The 17867-nt window shown below is 43.8% G+C and overlaps 1 non-coding gene across 1 annotated transcript; it reads left to right on the top strand.

Moving 5' to 3' along the window:
* The first annotated feature begins 11460 nt into the window (after positions 1-11460).
* Positions 11461-11579, top strand: LOC117716639 (5S ribosomal RNA). Its single transcript, XR_004607756.1, has one exon. It is a non-coding gene; the product is annotated as a 5S ribosomal RNA (ribosomal RNA).
* The last annotated feature ends 6288 nt before the right edge of the window (positions 11580-17867 follow it).

Raw genomic sequence — 17867 nt, 5'->3', positions numbered from 1 at the left:
ATGTATGTATGTATGTATATGAGTGCTCTATCTGCATGTACACCTGTGTGCCAGAAGAGGGCATCAGATTCCATCATAGATGGTTGTGACCCACCATGTGGTTGCTGAGAATTGAACTCAGGACCTCTGGAAGAGCAGCCAGTGTTCCTACCCACTGAGCCATCTCTCCAGCCCTTATTCACATTCTTAGTGAAGCACCAGGCTTTAAGGGGAAGCCTTTCCTTCCATTCAGGGTCCATCTTGTTAGAGCTCCATAAACTACGTTGTCTCCATCTATTGCTCTTCCTCCTGTCTCCAGGCCCCGGGCTCCTGCTCAACTTCACAAGGACTGTGTCTGCTTCTTTGCTGACAGACTCAAGCTGTTCATCTTTTAAGACAGCCACGTCTTTGCAGGTCTTTCTGACCCAGCCTCTGGTGTATAAAGGGCTCAGTAGGCCCAAGCATAGCAAGCATGGCTCTGGCAAGCCTTTCCTTTGCCCAGTCCTTCCTCCTCACTAAACCACAGATTACTTTCCTAAAGCCACCAAGGTCTATTCCCTCATTTGGCTGCTTCCTCCCCTGAGGCTGATCACCAAGGTCTAGATATCAAATTATTGAAGTCCAGCAATCAAAAGCTCCCTTTTGGCTGCCCTAATTAACATGTCCAATAAAAACAAACCAACTCATTGTAACACAAGGTTTCCCCTTTTCCTTTTTTTTTTTTTTTTTTTTGGTTTTGGTTTTGGTTTTCCGAGACAGGGTTTCTCTGTGTAGCCCTGGCTGTCCTGGAACTCACTCTGTAGACCAGGCTGGCCTCGAACTCAGAAATCGGCCTGCCTCTGCCTCCCAAGTGCTGGGATTAAAGGCTTGTGTCACCACCTCCCGGCCCCTTTTCCTTTTATAAATTGCCATTTTCCCATGGGCCACTTCTCTGTATCCAGAGGCCCTCCATTTTCCTCCAGGGCAAAAATCTCCTCTCCTCTCACCCCTGTTCTTTGTCCCTTTCCCCTTGTCCTGTTTCCTGTCTTTGTCTCTCATTCCCTGCTGTTTGCCCCTCTGGGGCAGATAAAGCTCCTTTGTCCTCAGAACTTGGTCTTGGTATGTCCTATGCCAACTCTGATCCTTTCAGTGTATACTTCTGTGGTTACAAAGGCACTACCTTGAAAGGATTTGCCGGTGTTAATCTGGTGATACCTGGCCTTTTTGGGCTTTGTTATGTAACTGGAGTAGCTTTCTTCAGGGCTGTGTGCTAATCCTGTGAGCAAGTGTGGGTAACAGGCATGGAAGTCAAAGCCCACCTCCACTTCTTGTCTGAAGGCCAGTCTCCCTGCATTCAGCCAACTTCTAAGGCCACACAGCAAAACATGATCCCGTACTCTGAACAAGTCTGTGCTTCCTTCTGGTAGCCAATCTGTGCCACACCGGTTTCCACATCTGGCTCAGAGTAGTGAGTGTCAACAAGGTTCTGTCCAAGTTGCTTTGCTTTTCAGGCAGAGTTTAGAAGAATTTCAAGCTAGTTGGAAAATTAAGTAGGACACATTTAAATGGAGGAAGGTCAGCTCCTCCCTGTTTAAAACTACTATAAATGGCTTGAATGCTTGTCTCTTAGCAACTGCTCATCACTAGAAATTGTGCTAAGGAAAAGGTTCACACAGACGTCTAACACTAGCCAGTCAAGCGTCTGTGGGGCTTTCACCTCCACTTAGAGATTTCAACTGTTCTCATTCAAAATTAGGAGTTGAAAGCTGGTTGTGGTGGCGCACACCTTTAATCCCAGATGTAGTAAAAAAAATATGAAATAAAAATCCCATCATGGGGTTCCTAACTGCCTTTGACCATTTATGCTCCCGGATGAAAGACACACACACACACACACACACACACAGAGAGAGAGAGAGAGAGAGAGAGAGAGAGAGAGAGAGAGAGAGAGAGAGAGACTTTATGTTTTAATATGTCTTAAGCAGCACAGTAGCTGGGCAACTGCCTATCCTGCATGTTGTTAGACTCTGTTTTCCCTTTGGTAACCCTGAATTATCACTCACTATTTATTATGTTTCACCTGGGCTGCTCTTAACCCAATTGTGCAGCCTTCTGGGCCACATTCTCTTGGCCCTGAGCCCATGGCGGCTCTCCTTCTCCCTCCTGCGCATTCTTCTCTATCCCATGGCGGCCTCTCTCTTCCTCTCTCCTGCACATTCTTGTCCATAGGGGGGGGGGGGGGTTCCTCCCTCTTCCTCGTGGTCTCAAGCTTAGGAAATCTAAACCTCACCTGTGCCTCTTCTCCCCAGCTGTTGGCCGCTGGCATCTGTATTTACCCCATGCATTTGCACAACGTGGGTATGGCTCCCATCACACCACTTCATCTGAGGAAATAAAAGCAACATTTACAGTACATCTTTGTACTTGCTGTTTGTTCCCTGTGGTCCAAACATGTGTCTCTGCCCTGACTGCCTCCCATCTAGACTTCAGTGAGTTGGATGTCACTCTGCAAAGGTGCCCTAGACCCCAGTTTCTTTTTTAAAAAATCCTGTGAATGTGTGTCTGTCTGGTGCCCTCAGGCCAGAAAAGAGCACCAGAGGCCATGGAACTAGAGTTATAGACAGCTCTGAGCCACCATTTGGGTCCTCTGCAAGAGCAGCCATCTCTCCAGTCCCCAAAACCTAGCTTCTTAAACTGAGGTTTGTAGCAGGATACTTATCTGCTACATTGTATTCGCAGTGGAGCTCAGTGATTAGGCAGTAGGAGAGGAGGTGGAGTTGGGAGAGAAAGAGAGGAAGGGGAGGGAGAAATAGAGGAAGGGGAGGAGAAGAAGGAGGCTATCAGCCATGGAGAACTATGGATGGGTCAAAAGCTCTCCTGGGTAGCAACTTCTATCAAAAGATTAGATATTGGGTAACAACTCTAATTGTGTGGGCATCTTGTTGATTGAGCATTTCTAAATATATAAATCCTTTAGATAATCATTAAGCTTTAAGAGTCTCAATCTATCAGGTACTGGGAGGATGGCAGATATTGTCTGGGGTTCAGCCTAGCTTTGTGTATACAGCGTGGTGGATTGGCAGAGCCATCCCCCATGCTGGCATTTTGTGAGTTCCAGGACCTGAACATCTAGCTAGCTGGAGCCCCGGTCAGAGCTGAGGAGCAGCGGGAACATGGTGGCTGCCCGGGACCAAGCCAGACTGGACACCATTTTCTAAATATCACCCCTATAGTGGTTCATGACCATATATGGGACAACCTAACTCAATGTGGTGATCAAGGAAAATTTGACAATAGTAAAATTAATTGAAAACCAAAGTCATGATGAATCTGAGACCTCATTAGTAGCGATTATCTGCATTGCACCAAGGCTTCCCTGTAGTCTTCTTGGTTTGAAGCACACAACATGTTCTTTGTGCTCAATGAATGAGCGATCACACCGTGAAAATCCCATGCATGAAATACCTTGGCTTAGGATGCAGACTATAGCACACTTGAACTGCAGTGTTTCTAATGGATCTTCAAAGCTTTTTCCTCTTGTACAGAGTGGTTTGATTATAGAAAACAAAGATTTCTTACCATGTTCTTTATCTTATTAAATTAGTGTAACTTTGGGTTGTCTTGTGTCGTGATGTTTGACTTTAAAAATTGCTATTTGAGTTGTTTGAGCTTCATTTAAAAACTGTTCAATGAACTTGGGATTAGGATGGAATTCCTAACAGTTTCTGAAATGGCTTAAATGTACTTCTGCCATTGTGCGTGACAATATATATGAAGAGGTGTCTACTATGAAGTCAAAATGTTGATCATCTCTGAAAATGTGCAATACATTCTACCTCAAACTCACTATGTATCAAAGGGTGGTCTTGAACTATTGACCCTCTCTCCTCTGTTTACCTGGTGCTGTGCCAGGTCCTTGCTTGTACAGACACACACACATGCAGACACACACAACACACACACTGCTCCCCTAGCATAACTGTAGCATAACTGTAGCCATTTTGTTTTATGCCCGCAGCCAGCCATCTTTCATCGTTACTAGGAAGCTTCTTCATGCCTGAGTTAATTGCATATTCTATTCTATTCTATTCTATTCTATTCTATTCTATTCTATTCTATTCTATTCTATTCTATTCTTAGGTGTTAAACTCCCCAAACCCTAGCACTACTTTGAAACCAATTACAATAGACATCAGTTAGAATTGCTTTGTGTAGTTAGCCACGATAAGCTTGGACATGAACCAACCACCTGGCAGCACTTCCTGCACCTATGTATGAGCTTTTATGTTTTTGCTTTTATAAACTGCCCCTGGGATGGACCCCAACATAAGAGAGACACCTGTACTAATATAAGAAGCCATTTGGAATAAAACTTATATTTTGAGTAGGGGTCAAACAAAGTTTTAAGTTCCCAAGACCTCCCAGGGAATTGACACCCTACTTGGCAGAAAGAGATATGTGTGTGGGTAACTGACATCCTGGTTGGCAAGTTGGGACGTGAATGCTAAGCAGGTCAAATCATCCCCCCCCCCCCCCCCCGAATAATCCACCCAATGAGAGCAGGGTATGTGTAACACAAAGACTTGTTCCTAAGGAAGTCCCCTATCCCTAAATCCTGACTGGTGAAATAACTTGGCACAGATGTTTCTGGATTTCAGGCTTAAAAGCTCTGTAGGATTCTGGTTTGGGGTTGAAATTTAGCTCCTAAGACTAGACTGCCACCCTAAAAGATCAGTCTTGAGGTGTGCATTCAATAAACTAGCCTGTTTGACTGATATTGGTCCTGTTTGACTGAGATTGGTGTCTGAGTGGTTTGTGCAGCGATTCCCACACCTCAACAACAACAACACACACAGACAAATTAATAGTTTATGATTTATTGACAGTAAAAATTAGCTTATGATTTATCGACAGTAAAAGTTTTATTTCTATATCTATTTTATATAACTCTATGCCTGAGGTCATGTACAAATTTCTCAAGTGAAAAGGGACTGTGAGTAGAAAGAAGTTTAAGAAGCCCTACACAGGGGCAAATGTCTTTAATTATTCCACTTGGGAGGCAGAGGCAAGTGGTTCTCTGTGAGTACATAGACACTGTCCAAACAAACAAACAAAAATTTAAAAGCCCTACCTTACACTACTCCTTCTGAGAGAATTTCTCTAATTACCCTTCATTAGACAATATTGATTCCTTAATAACTATCACCACACCCTGCAATAACAGCATTTATTTATTTAGTAACATTGTCTACTGTTGTATTGGGAGCTCCTAGAAGGCAGGAATGCTGTCTGTCTTGTCTACCTCCACATCCCGCAAGCAGAGTGGGCGCTCAATAGATTTGTGTCAAATGACTACTTGACTGAATGAATGATGGCTGGCGGGATTCTTTGCACACAGAGATGTGTAAGATGCGCAGTGAGATGTGAGTGTGACAGCTTCAGAGCAGGAGAGTGCCCTAGCTCTTAATTAGCAAATTCCCTGTTGAGATGTTGGGGAAACTCCCAGCCAACAGTGGCTGAAAATCATTTGGGATTCTTCTGCTGCTACTTCTCACTTAGTGTTACTATTGGAGCAACATGGACTGATTCCCCATCCCCGATGACCCACCATGAAACAGTCCTCTTCCCTTCATGACTGTTTTTCATCCTGCTGAAAAACTTACCCTGCAAGCTCGCTCTTTCTCATGGCATTTCCGCTGTGTATTTGTCTGTGTTGCCACCAAGTGTGGTTCCTTTCATATCAGGATCGTCCCTGTGTCCCAGCACACAGTGCTAGCATCTAGCAGACACTTGTGTGTTGTTAAGAAAATCGGCTACATCCAAGTAGTCATGTGTCAGATGAAGGTTCTCAGCCTTCAAACGCTCAGGACTTAATTCTGAGGGAGCAGACATATTCTGCTTTGTGATATACGTGCTTCAACTTATGACGGTGGAGAGAACTAGCTTAGAGATCTGCCATTTAAGCATGACCTTAGGGTGCATGAAACTCGAAAGAAAAAAAGAAATAGAAAGGAAAGGAAAGGAAGGGACTGCTCCGAGGTGGAGGGCAAAGTTTATTGTAGAGCATAGCTCTACCAAGGGAGAGCATGGCTAGAGAGAGTGACATCTAGGTGAGTCCAGATTGGACATGGCCACACTGGGCTGGGCCGTGTCAGAAAGGAGAGTGAGGGTATAGTGGGAGTTTAGCTACTCCACTTTGTGCTGCCGGCCAGTTGCACACTTCCAGCCATCTGCCCGGCAGCTCTCTGGATCCACGAATGAAAGCTTATTCTTGAAATTCCTTTGCTAACTTAATGACTGGGCATTTCTAATCCTCTGCGTGCTACCCTAAGGGCAATCAGGGAAGTGGACATTGGCCACTTACCCGAAATCTCACATGGCTGGTTGGCTCCATTCCTGTGACTACAAAATGATACATCTATGGAGAGAGAGAGAGAGAGAGAGAGAGAGAGAACCACACCTGAAGCACCATGATAGGAACTGAGAAATTAAAGATTAGCAGACATTGTCTCTATCCTTGGAGAAATTTTAAATTAATTCATAAATAAGCCAGCAGACCATCTGTAATGTACTAGCTTATCGTAATGTGAAAACATGTAGAGAATAAAAAAGTATGAAAGAAGGACTTTAGATCCATCTTGAGGGAAGGCTTCACACAGGAGGCTGTTTTTTTTTTAAACCTGGAAGACAAATAGATTAGCAGACAACGATAAAGAAGGAAGGGGAGAGGAAACAGACGGTTAACTATCGAGAACACCTGATAGACTTTGAGGAGCAGCTATAAGCTGAGGAGATTAAGAACCAATGTGTGAGACAGGCATGTTCATTTGAGAAGGGAAATGGATATTGTTGAGGAGAAGGGAGTCTGACTCCTAGAAACCATAGAAAATTCTTTTTTTTTTTCTTCTTAAGAAAAATCAAGGGCTGGGGATGCAGCTAGTGGTAAAGGAGCTAACTAGTATTGGCAAGGCTCTGTGTCTGAGCTCCTCAAGGAGGAAGGAGGGAAAGTCAATACTGTAGGATAGACTCAGAAAACTAATCGTAAATAGTGGCAAGGCTGACAGTAAAACTTCCTATACACTCATGCTATGCCTAGAAAAGCTCAGTTGCTGAACTGAAATGCTATTAAATCTAAGCAAATTCCATAAAGTGACTGGACTCAAGACAAACATAAAATCAATATCTTCCCAACACACTGGCAATAAACTGAGAAAACTTCGTGGGAAAGATAGAAGTTGCTAAAAACATTTTAAGTGTTCCTTATTCTTAAGCAAGCAAATGCAGTTTCAATGGTCTGTTCTCTCTTAACCTAGTAAGTCAGAACTTCCAGCCAAAACCCCTACAGGACTGTAATAGAAGTCTTTAAAATTCATCTAGAATTCTAGTTTAATCATCAAGAAAGTTTTTGTAAAGGAAAAGAATGAGAGAAAATGTATCTTAGAACTATCAAACACTGTGAACAAATAATATATTAAAGACATAGATCATAACTTTAGCAAGCAGGTCAAATGATGGCATTTATCAGGCTTAAATCAACCTTGCTAACTCAGCATTATGAAAACCAAGCGTGTGGTCACAGAGTTCAGAAGTTAAAAGGACTTTACAAATGACAGCAGTTAAGATGTTGGGAAGATAATAGGAATTAACTGTTGCTAGCTGGACTCAAAGGATCTGTGCAGAGTTTGGCCTGCAGAGTACCCAGAATACATCAGTGCTCTGGGAAGAAAAGTCGTGGAAGCAGGCTGGGGCAGAAGGAAGCTAACCCACCCTGTGAGGGACAGCAGATTTCCCCACGAGGAGTTCTAAGTGTGACTGTCCCGTGAGAAGCTGCTAAACCTGATGACCATCCTCAAGATGCAAACTAACCTCACTTCAGAAACTGCTAAAATTTGTTAAAAGCCTTATAAAGCTAGGAGTCGGGGAGAACAACCAGAACTTACATATTCTGCTGAGACACTATGAGTGTGTTGTAGGCATAAACTTTTTTTGCAACCTACTTTTAATCAGGGTTCAACCTCTCTAGCCCACCACCCAGCAGAGGCAGTGGAAGAGAAAAGTTATCAGGATATGGGGGAAGTGAACCCATTCAGTAATAGTTCTTGGGCAGCAGTTCAGCCTATAGCAAACACAAAATATGAATCAGCAACTGCAATCTAGTCCCCTAGGCAGGCGGATACCACACAAGAACCAGCAGCTACAATCCAGTCCGTTCAGCAAGAAGACACCAGGCAGCACCAGCAGCTGTAGCTCAGTCCTGGAGAAACCACCAGGCTCGCCCCACGGCCCTAAGGTGAGGCCACAGAAGGGGCAAGCTGTATGAGCAGTTCTCAGGCAAGTTTCTCTCATTGGCTGCATTACTACAAGAGGAGCTCAACAACACTATGTAAGGCGAACCAATACATGTATGTTGTTAGTGAAGTACAGCAAGGCAGAGCAAACCAAACCAAAGCTCAATTGTCTTCTACTGTCTGTGGGGTCATGTTTATGTTCCTTCATCACGGGTCCTTTTATGTGTTTGCTATATCAAAACATCCTTTCACCTGTGTCTGCTTCAGGAAAACATTCTTTCACCTTTGTGCCCCAGCAAAACATTATTTGACATAACTAACTTTCCAAAGAAACTAGAAGTTTCCACTTCGGTGGGATGACTGGAAAGATCTATAGAACATTAGGGTCAGAAATTCCACTTCTCAGTATACACTCAGCCGAAATTCTTATAAACATTGGCCAAGATATAAGCATAAGAATGCCCATAACAGCATTATCTGTAACATTTCCCAAATGTATAGCAACAGTAGAAAATTATATTGTAGTGTACTCATGGTGAAATACTGTCATGAGAGGGTTGTGTCTTTCCAATGTCAAAATGTATTGAATCACAACAAATGATTACGTGGTATATTGATTTGTTGGCAACAGTCTGCCAAGTTGTCCTGATTTCCTTGGCCAAAGAAAACGTAAGTTCTCATATTTGGACCTTAACTATTGTCTTAGTCAGGGTTTGTATTGCTGTACAAATGTTATGACCAAGAAAGCAAGTTGGGGAGGAAAGGGTTTATTCAGTTTACACTTCCACATTGCTGTTCGTCACCAAAGGAAGTCAGGACAGAAACTCTCTCAGGGCAGGAACATGGAGGCAGGAGCTGACGCAGAGGCTGTGGAGGGATGCTGCTTACTGGCTTGCTTCCCCTGGCTTGCTCTTATAGAACCCAGGCCCACCAGCCCAGGGATGGCACCACCCACAACAGGCTGGGCCCTCCCCCCTCGATCACTAATTGAGAAAATGCCTTACAGCTGGATCTCATGGAGGCATTTCCTTAAGGGAGGCTCCTTTCTCTGTGGTAACTCCAGCTTGTATCAAGATGACACACAAAACCAGCCAGTACAACTATTAATGTACGTTCTCAGATCACACATTGCATAGTAAAATGTTCTCTCTCTCTCTCTCTCTCTCTCTCTCTCTCTCTCTCTCTCTCTCTCTCTCTCTCTCTGTGTGTGTGTGTGTGTGTGTGTGTGTTACAAAAGGGTTAAAAAGGCACCACAGTAGTTTAAAGAGTTCCAAAGAGAACCAGATGATAGAGAAGCAGAAAGAGTAGGGGAGGAAGTGTCCCACACTTAACCCTGTCAGAGGTCTGATAGACACTCTGCCGCAGAGTCAAACCCCAGGTCAAACTTGAGCTGCAGAAACAGAGGTGCAGGACCCTGGAGGCCACTGAGATAAAGAACTGGATTGGATCTAGATGAACAGATAACAGGTTCAGATGGATAAGCAGATGGATCGCCAGAGGGGGTCACATCTAAGATGGGGGCTGAGCTGAATTGAAGCCCTGGTGACAGTTGAGAGTTCTCTGCCTATTGATCCCTTGACACAGCAGGTGGCCACATGTCAGTTCCGCAGTGGGGATGGAGTGGGGTGGGGGAGGGGGTGGGTGGATGATCCTGATTGCAGTGGTTAATGTCCTTCTCTTTAGGCAGTTCAGGTAAAGGCATACCCTTTCCTCTTTCTGTGTGTTTGATAAGTTTCCTTATACGGTAAAAAATTTCAGATGTATATATTTTATTTTATGTGTTTGAGCATTTTGCTTGAATGTGTGTGTAGCAGGTCTATGCACTGCTCACAGAGTCTAGAGAGGGTGTCAGATTCCCTGTAACTGGAGTTACAGAAGGCTGTGAGCAGCCGGATGGTTTTTGGGAACTGAACTCAGGAAGAGAAATCAGTGGTTTTAGCTAGTGCGCTCTCTCTCTCCAGCCCCTTTAGATGATCTTAACATTCCATGTGATCATATGATGCCAACCTATTTTGGTAAAAGTACAGGCTAGTCCCCTTTTGACTTTTTGGATGTAAGATGGTGAAAGCATCTCTCCAACCCTTTTTACTTTTAAGAAAAAGTTATTTATCAGTCTGTGTTGGACAGATGGTATTGTCTATGTGCCTACCTAGTGCCCAGTCTGCCTGCCTCTGTACACATATTGGAAAAGAAGTCCAGTGCCTTACACTTTGCAGGGCTTTGTCTGACAGGGCACAGCACATTTGAAAAGCACTCATTCAGGCATTACGAAGTAACCTGGAACACGGTACAACCTGACCTCAACAAGTATTACAGCAAATGACATACTGACATGGATAAATCACAAGGCGCAAAAACATATCACTCACCTTGACTTTTATAATATCAAAAGCAGACAGACAGTTCTCAGAGGACAAGTGTGAGAACAGCAGTCTCTCTAGAGGGGCAATGGCAGGGGGCAGTGCTCTGGTTCAGAATGCTAATTGTTTTGAAGTGCTGACTCAGGGATTGTATAACAACCCCCAGCCTGCTCTGATTTGTGCTTGTACCTGTGTTTCTCCGTAAGAAATGCCCTCAGATGGAATGGCTCAAGTCATCAGCTGTCATATCAGCCTTCTGTGGTTGGGAATCCAGATGTGGATAAGTTCAAAGTTCCAGCTTAGCCTCTTTCATCACAGCCATGGGCATCCCCAGTTCTACTGGAATTGTTGGACTTAAAAAAATCCAAGACCAAGGGATGCACTCCCTGGAGACACTCATGAACGGGACTCGTTGCAATAGCATGAGGTTTATTGATGAATTGATAGTGGCCGGTGCACCGGGGCTCTTTTGCTTGCAGGCAAGAAGAACCCTGAAGTGAAGTTAAGGGCAGTTTATATACAGAGTTTACAAGGACAGTTAATTATTTCTTGGACAATATTAAAAAAAAAAAAAAAATTCAAACAGCCATTCCCAAGCCTGGTTTCTGTTCCCAGGCTCAGTTTCTAAGTAACTCAAATTTGCACTTTTATCTTTATAGCAGAGAGGGTTTGTTTAAGTGGCTTCTGTTTATCCAGGTGGCTCATCTCCCTTATCCTGGGCCCTTTCCTCTGGAACGTTTTTTCGATGAGTCTTTGGAATGTGCTCCTCCTGGGATGTGCCTCGGGGGCAGCTAATATTTGAGTGTAAACCGAAACTCAAAACCTAAGAATCCTTTAATTTTAAGTTCAGGCCGGTCTACGGCCATACCACCCTGAACGCACCCGATCTCGTCTGATCTCGGAAGCTAAGCAGGGTCGGGCCTGGTTAGTACTTGGATGGGAGACCGCCTGGGAATACCGGGTGCTGTAGGCTTTTAAAAAATAAATAAATAAATAAAAAAGAAAAAAGAAAAAGAAAAAAAAGAAAAAAAAATTAAGTTCAGGCCGAGACTTGAAATTACATTCCTACAGAATCTCCTTGTAACTCTTCATGATCTCAGAACAACATCCGTCGCTCGAGGAGGAGAAGAGGTGATCACAAGGCATGATCTTAAGTTGGAAAGCACTGCTCTGGAGTTGAGAAGAGAATCTGTAGAACACAAGCAGCCTACAGCTTCTTTTTATTCTTTAGTCCCTGCCTGACATCCTTGGTCATACGCCCAGAAGCAGAACATAATGGAAAGAGAAAGAGGGGATTGAAAATCCCTCAGCCACAGAAACAGAAAGTGAACATTGGCAAGCAGGGTCTGGGGTCCTCTGTAAACCTGCTATGAGACTCGGAGTCATGACCTGTGCCTTGATAAGTCTCTTTATATGCTGAAAACAAAGAAACAAACAACAAAAAAAGAATCTTTTTATCATGCCGGCCACTTGTCTTCAATCAGGCAATTAAGAACCAAATCAATAGTGAAAAGCAGAAAAAGGAGATTTATTCAGAGAGATCCAGGAACTCCTGCAAATCTGTCTTCAGATTCCTGAAGTAAGATGAGGTGTACCTAGAAGAAAGAGTAAGGAGGTCCACATCTAAGCAGTCCTGGTCAGGGTGTGGTCCTGCCCACTACTGACCCATCCTCGACTGGGCTTCATCTCACCTGTAAGTGGTCTGATAAGCTCTTATAACTGTATGAAGTCTCTATCAGGGAGTTGAGTTGGCCTTCTGGCTGGAGCTTTTTTTTTCTCTGAGCATGAGATTCCTGGAGAAATTCTCATTTCTCTGAGGTGCATTGTTTCAGTAATCTGGTAGTCAAACTGAGACTATCTTCATTTCTTCCAGGCCTGTTAAAAAACTGGTACTAAACTGGAAGGCATGGGCTTCAGCTGAGAGTACTTTTTATATTACCGACCTGCTTATCCACAGCCTTCAAGGATTTTTCTACTGGTGAAGAACCTGACAAGAGACTGGGAATCGTGTCAACTGAGGGCTCTCTAGAAGATCAAGACATTAAAAACAAAACAAAAAGCTGTAGGACTGTTAAGGTGTTATGTGGTGTGTTTACATCTTGTGTCATGCCTTTGTTACTAAAATCAGTGTTTGCTACATATTTGTACCTGCACATTAAAAAGAGCCACACCTGTAAGCCAGGTGTGTTGGTTTGGATCTTCACAAGTTTTTACATCTGCAGATGGTTGAACTTTGGAGATTGGGATTCAAGGCCTCATGGATGCTTGTGATGGGTTCTAGAACAGAAGGTGTAACTAACCTTTGCCTTATAAATTCAATTGGGAAGTTGTTAGGGCAGGAGCAGGCTTAAGCTTCTTAAACCAGGATTGCCTTGAGTTTTTCCAACTTGCTCCCTGAACTTGCTTATTATAACTTCATCCCTTGTCAGCTCCCCCCCCCACCTCACCTCTCTCCCACCTCCAGCCTTTAGTTTCCTGATTACTCTGCACTTTCTGCTTCTTTTATAAGTAAATGTCTCTGAAATACACTCATCTCCAGCCTTGCAGTGTGCCAGGGGACGCACCCAGAGCTGGGCTCAGTCCAACTTCTGCAAGGTTCGGCAACTCTCCCACCAGCTCCTGGATCTGTTGCCTCTGAAGCCTCAGCCTGGAAAGAGGAAGAGTCTGGAGTGGGCTGGAGCTGTGTGAAAGCTCTGGCCAGCCCTGGCTTCACTGGCTGCCTGGAGCAGGAGCAATTTCGAGAAGGGAAAGCACTAGCCATTTGTGGGGACAAAGTGCTGCTCTGGGGCTACCCATTGCTGGGACTATCTGTGCCTGCTGCTCTTGCTATGTGCACTAGAACTAAACAGCCCTGGCAGAGCTGAGTCAAAACGCTGCCTTTCCAAATAGGAGAGACACCAACTTGGATCATCACTTCATACACTCCTGTTTAATCCTCTCATCAAAACTGCAACAGTGTTGTGCATCACAAAAGCTGTGGCAGATCTTCCAAATGACTGCATGATAATTCTCTGGGACTTCACTGGGATGGACGAATGCCCAGGCATTGTTAGTTACTAGATGGCAATACAATCGACAGCCAGCTTGTGGGGAAAAATGAAAAGTCCACTGGAGACTTAGACTCACAATGGGCAGCCATGATATTACCAACACTCATTTATTTTGTAATTGACTTTGCTTTGGGGGTGCCTTATACTGGAAGAAGAAATTATCTTGTCTTACAAGGACAGTTGAAAATATATAGGTTATGGCCAGGTGGTGGTGCACACCTTTAATCTCAGCACTCAGGAGGCAGATGAATCTCTGTGTTTGAGACCAGCCTGGACTACAGAGTGAGTTCCAGGACAGCCAGGACTACACAGAGAAACCCTGTCTCAAGCAAACAAAAAAGAAAAGAAAAGGAAGGAAGAAAAAAAAGAAAAAGAAAAATACTGATTGTGATGGGTGGCCTCAACTGAAAAACTGTCCTGATTTCCTTAACTGGTGAGGGAAGACCTCTAAGTGTAGACCCCACCTTCTGGTAACTATTTGCCTTTTGCTGCCTTTGGTGTCTGAGTTGGTTTACCTGACGCTGATTGCTCCTCTAATGTCAGAACTGATGACATTAGTCAGGCTTCTCTCCAGGGACCTTCCAGGGTTTCAGTGCCAGAGTGCAACTGCTGAGAAACCCAGCTTCGTGGGCTGAGCAGTTATGGAGTCTCTGCCTCTCTTAGTTCAGACAGCTACTGTGGGACTATGCTGACTACTGAAGCACCCCACTGCAATGACTTAAGCAATCACCTGTTCTCCGATACTTGGGTATTTATTTAGGTATGAGATAACTATTATTATTTTAACATAAGCACACACACACACACACACACACACACATTCTGTTCTTCTAGAGAACCCTGACTATACACAGATTAATGAATAGAATAAAAAGGTAAGTATGTTACAACCAAAGAGAGTTTTCCAACCTGTAACTGCCCTTTATCAACACTGTTGCCCCTGTATGTTACTCCTGTAGGCTGAGATCTATTCATGATGTTTCTTCGTAAATGAAACAACTTGAAACAAACAGCTTTCCATCCTGTCTCAACAGACAGACACGCCTCTGTCTGTTCTTGAGTATTTAACTGTGAACCTGGTGCTTCCCTAATCATCTAAAAGAGGCGCTTGCACAGAGCAGGCTTTGCAAAGGATGATGGGGGGTGGGGAGCAGCCCAGTCATACCATTTGCATGGTTCTGGAAATGACTTTTACATTTTTAAAAAATTTATTTCATGTGTATGGGTGTTTTTCCTTGTATGTATGTTTGTCTACCATGTGTGTGCCTGATGCCAGAGGAGAACAGAAGAGGGAATTGGATTCCCTGGGACTGAAGTTACTGATGGTTGTGAGCTGGGAATTGAACCAGGAGTTCTGGAAGGGTAGCCAGTGCTTTTAACTCCTGAGCCTGGACATGTCTAAGTGCTAAAAAACCCCCATAGCTTTGTTTGTCAGTTACAACCTGTAGCCTGTAGTTACTCTGCTACAAGTAAATTTCAGCCTGGATATTGGGAGTTTCTTAGGAGTCAGTCTTTTAAAGACAAAGACTGAGTAGCATCAGCCACTATGTGGAGTTGGAAGTCATGAGACCTGCGCATCAGCTCTGTAGTTGCTGACTAGACAGGAGTATGAACATTAGTGCCTCCTGACACAGACCCCGTGACCTTCGTTGCACTAGTTCATGCTGAACTAGAGTGTGATGGCGTGGCACAACAAAGACTCACGGAGAGATACATCACAGGAAGAAGCTAAGAAGGACATGTGTCTCCCTAGTGAATCTGGCCCTTTTCCTTGACCTCTCTACAGTGTATAAATCATGTTTGCAAAGTATATTGTGACATGTTTATAGTCTGTAGTTTGTATGCTGCATAGCTATAAAAACAGACGGGAGAAGATCTGAAAGTAGAAAGGACCCTGTTTAGGTTTTTTTGTTTGTTTGGTTGGTTGGTTTTTTTTTTTTTTTTTTTTTTTCATTTCTACCGTGAGAAAGAATAAACATAAATGTGGATATTGAAAACTTGTGTTATACAACAAGGTGAGGAGTCAGGAAACACTATAATATAACCTCCATTATCTCTCTAAAGGAACCATTTATTTAAAACCAGGCACTGCATGTTCATTTTTGTGAAATACAAAAAAAAGAGAGTTTAATGTAGTTATGTATTGTTTGTTATTTAAGATATGTGACAGCATCCCTCTTATTAGGGCTGAAATTTGCAGGCATTCCTAAGACAGACATTGTAGGGATTTGGGTTTTGTTGTTGTTGTTTTGTTTTGTTTTTGGTTTGTGGGGGGCGGTTGGAGACCTGTGTAGCCTTGGCTGTCCTGGAACTTGCTCTGTAAACCAGGCTGGCCTTAAACTCATATATCCACCTGCCTCTGTCCCTTGAGTGCTGGGATTAAAGGCATGAGCCACCACTACCCAGCTGGACATTGTGCTTTTCAACTGAAATGTACAAAATGGTGTGTGAGTGTCCCTTGTCTGGTCGTTTTGTTTTTATTTGTTTGTTTATTTGTTTTTTTGTTATTGTTGGTGTTCTGTTTAATTGTGAGAAGAACAATTGGCTGAAGTCAAAGAGTGCGTTATCCTCTGGCTTTATTTTGATAAAAGCTCTTTGAGCCATAAAGAAAGAAGCCAAAGCTTTACATTCTTTAAGAAGTCAGGGAAACTGTAAACCAGATTCTCCTTTTTACAGTGAGTCTTGTCACTGGGCGGTTGGCTCAGCAGTTGTTCCTGCTGCTCCTGCAGAGGACACAGGTTCGGTTCCCAGTTCCCCTGTTGTGCAGCTCACAGACACCTGTGACTCCATCTCTTAAGAACCCAAACTCATCCTCTGGCCTCTGAGAGCATCCACACAGGAAGATCAGTAAGTAGTTCAAAGCCAGTTAAGGCTACATAGCAAGACTTGCCAAAAACAAACTACTGCCCCTTAAGTATTTACAAACAAGAGTATATCATTTCTGTTTAGACAGTAACTCTACCATAGGTACTTACTACATTATCCACACCACTTTGTGCATGGACTTTAAGATATTCCCTGACTGAACTGGTCCCCAACCATCCCTCTCCTCGTTTACCCTGCTTTGGCTACAAGCTGTTCCTCCAGTATCCTTTTTAGTTTTTGGTTACATTTATCACATCACATGGCTGAATTTTCCTAATGCTGAGATGGGATGCCTGATCCAAGGCTCACTTGCTAAAGAACACGTGGTTGTTGTTAACCAAGTCACATCTCTCTAGCTGCACATCAGTCATGTGTTTATATGTGATGGGATGTTTCAATAATGACTCAAGAATTTGCCCTTTACCATGTTTCTTGAAGACCAGGCTAAAGAAGAGGACGCAAACTAACCAAGCCCTAAAGTACCTAAGTGACTTGAGGCTTGATTCAGCAAGCTTCCGGAAGAATAAGTAAAGAAAGGGCTTAGGATAGCCTGGAATCCTTCCTCCACACTGGTGGCCATAGTTCAAGAGAGTTGGATTTTATTAGGAAGGGTCTTCTCAGTCCCTGAGCATCTGTCACAGTGCGTTTAATCGTAGGGACTGCTCCAGATCTTCCTGCAGGGATATTGCAATAATGTTTTTCTGGAAAATTTTAAATTCTGGTATATATCAAGCCCCAAGAGTCTTAGATAACAGATGGTGTTTTTCTTTGTTCCATCTAACAGCCGAGAGTACTGAGGCCTGTGGGAGTTAAGCATTAAGTGAGCAGCTATACAGTCTGTTTTCTGAAAGTCACTCCCGGATGCTAGAGCAGCTGGGTCACAAGGACAAGGACCTGTCAGTCAGGAGCCAAACCCAGAGCTTGTGCCTCTGGACAAGGATGACACGGCCTTCACGGCCTCCCTCCACCCTGAGGCTGAGAACGAGCGGAAAGAAAGGCCTCCTTCATCTGACACATACTGACTCGTACTTTGCTGACACCTACTTTGTCTCTGCTAAGGTTGATGAGGAAGGCAGTGGGTGGCCTTTGCCTCTCTCCTCTATTTCCTTCTTTCTTGGTCATTGTCAAAATTTTTTTTTCTCTCCCCCAAGAATCATATAGGATAATTTTTTTTTAAAGCCTGATGACTTATTGAAAATGAAAGGCAATTTGCTTAACAAGACTATAGTGTTCCAGACAGGTCTTCTAGCTCTTGGGAAGGCTGGGGCAGAGGTCACCATGGCTCCTCTAGCCATGTGTCTGCACGGGGTGAACTTCCCATGACCTTCAACAAGACCTCTCAAGAC

Source organism: Arvicanthis niloticus, chromosome 10 (genome assembly GCF_011762505.2).
Source record: "Arvicanthis niloticus isolate mArvNil1 chromosome 10, mArvNil1.pat.X, whole genome shotgun sequence".
Classification (NCBI taxonomy): Eukaryota; Metazoa; Chordata; class Mammalia; order Rodentia; family Muridae; genus Arvicanthis; species Arvicanthis niloticus.
Note: the sequence above shows the minus strand (reverse complement) of the source record. Positions and strands in the feature narration are given on the sequence as shown.